This window comes from Pteropus vampyrus, unplaced genomic scaffold, assembly GCF_000151845.1.
Source record: "Pteropus vampyrus isolate Shadow unplaced genomic scaffold, Pvam_2.0 Scaffold20320, whole genome shotgun sequence".
Lineage (NCBI taxonomy): Eukaryota > Metazoa > Chordata > Mammalia > Chiroptera > Pteropodidae > Pteropus > Pteropus vampyrus.
In genome coordinates this window covers 1-2,480 of record NW_011909101.1, presented here as the reverse complement: position 1 = coordinate 2,480, position 2,480 = coordinate 1, and the positions used below count along the sequence as shown (strand labels likewise).

At 46.5% G+C, this 2,480-nt stretch overlaps 1 long non-coding RNA gene across 1 annotated transcript; it reads right to left on the bottom strand.

Moving 5' to 3' along the window:
* Window positions 1-472: 472 nt before the first annotated feature.
* On the bottom strand, window positions 473-2,480 carry LOC105310991. The gene is made up of 3 exons (XR_897592.2): window positions 2,451-2,480; window positions 1,089-1,185; window positions 473-600 (listed from the first exon to the last, which is right to left on the bottom strand). It is a non-coding gene; the product is annotated as an uncharacterized LOC105310991 (long non-coding RNA).

The window sequence follows — 2,480 nt, the reverse complement described above, 5'->3', positions numbered from 1 at the left end:
GTTTCTGCCCCTTTTATAGAGTTCCCATACCTAACCTGAGAACACTCAAAATATAAGAGAACGCTCCAAAACACACCTCATCTTGCCTCCCACTCTTATTTCCACCCTTCCCAACAGAACCCTCCCTGCCTGTTGAGATGGTTCACTCCAGCTTTGCCACCTGTCTGCTTTGCTCCTGTTTTTTCCCTGCCTAGAGCATCCTCTTCACTTATCTTTCTTCGCTCATTGCTTAAATACCATTTTCTTCATAAAACCCTGCCCAACCTGGTATTGGTGTCCCTGGCATTTACTTCTATAGCACATCAGCCAGTCTGCTTTCTTCTGAGGGAGATTCCAGATTCCGGGCAACTACTAAGGATTCCTCAAAGGCCAGCCACTCAGACGACAAAGGTGCTGTGCAGGTCTGTAGCCCTCACTCCCCTCCTACCCACCACCACTGTATATATCTACCAAAAACACCATCCAAATCTCCCAAGGGCCCTGATGGGGTTGGAGAGCTTACCAGCTGAGGGTCCTGAACCAGGGGAGGTCATAGGAGTGGTAGACGTTGTATCCAATCGTGATAATCTCGTGGAAACACTTTATCTGAACACACATCACCTGTAGGACACAAAAGAATGAGAACGCCTGCTCACTCAATTCTTACGATCTTTGGAAACAGAAACCAATAGGTCATGGGCCTTCACGGAAAACCATTGTATTTAAGAAAAATGTCAGTCCTACAGTGATCCGGCTCTCCTCCTCTATTCTTTCTCACACCATCCCACACAGAATGCAGCCTTGTCCAAGAAAACAAACAAAACCAAGCCTCAAAGTCACAGCTGGGTTCAAAGTATAATGAAACAGCTGAAGTAATAAAATCATAATTTAAAATGAAGAGACATCTTTAACCACATACAACTGGCCTATGCCAACGTTCCTCCAGTTGGCTCTTGAATGGTAAGAAGTCACAGATATTCTAGGAAATGTTGTGAGGAGCCTGGACCCCAAATGATTCCTAGAACCAAGCCAACAGCTAGCACTTCAGATGACTGATCCTGCAGGAAAAACTGAAGACAGAACTAAAATAGCACGCGAATGGCACTTACAATTATCATTAAAACCATTGGTCCCAGGTAAATGATGACGAAGAAAAATGCAATCATGGCCAAAGTCAGGATGCCTCTCACCCACCAGTTCTTCCATCTAAGTTGAAGAGGAGAGAAACAGAAAACACGTTAAAAGTCCAGGAAAAAATAAAACAAAAAAAACGAAGCACAAACCCGAGGGCGATGGCTTGTCCTCCGAGGAGCGGGTCTGAGGTCAATCCTTTCCAGGAGGACCTCCTTCACCCCGACAGACGCACTAGCCACATGCTGGCGGGAGCAGGGCCACTAGAGCCATCGCCTCGCCCACACGGAGCTCAGCGGGTACTTCAAGGCCTACAGAAAATACACTCAGCTTAATGAAGGAATCGAGCAAAAATCTCAATGAAAATGCAACGCCCTCTACTTCTGTATCTTCTCGGATGGCTTCTACGGCCATCTTTATCTGAAGAAAAAACATGTTTCCTGCAGCAGAATTCAACATTGCTCTGCTCCTGTATCGTTATAGAGATAATATTAAACAACGATAATAATAGCTATCACAAATATGCACCTAGTACTTTTATGAAGACTTTACATATATTAATTTATCCAACTCTCAACACTTCTTACGAGCTTTTACAGAGGAGGAAACAGATGCACAGGTCATTCAGCTGTAAAGTGGTTAAGCTGGGATCTGGATCCTAGGAGTCCGGCTCCAGAACCCATGCCCTCAACCACTGCACAATACCACCTTTCAAACGGACATGTGTGTGGGAGGCACACACATAGGAACACTCTTAGGTAATGTTTTGGGGTCTTCTAGTTTGTGTTTTTAATCTACCCACATAGCTGGTGTTGGAGGGGCCAGAGTCTCAAGGGACCAGAATTTTAACCCTGGATTCACCCAAGTAGAGATGTTTCTCGATTCTTCTGAAAGAATTTTTAAATGCTCGTAATGGATGTGCGTGCATGAGAGAAGGAAAACTAAACTTTGGACTGGAAGGTTGGGTTCCTCTGCGAAAAGCAGCCAACCCATCAGTCACAAACCATTACTTCTCATGTGCTATGTCGGCGACCTTGCCCACCATCATTCCCTTGTCCACGCTTTCCTCCTCCTTGGACTGCCTCTCCCAGCCCAACTCAGAGCACCCTTCAAGGGCCAGACCCTTCCAGGCTATGCTCACAGTTGTTGTTAAGCACTAGATGACACTCAATGGAGCTCTGGGTAGAAACAAGAGGGACAGCAGCCAATGCCAGTAGGCAGGCCTGCCCCACATACTTTGACAGAAGCAGACTCCCACCACAAGACTGTGGGCTCTCTGAGGACCCTGGGTCTTCCATGGCACCTGGACACAGAACAAGGCCCCCAGCGAGCCAGGTTACCTTGAAGACAAGTTGGAAAGGGCCCTGTTG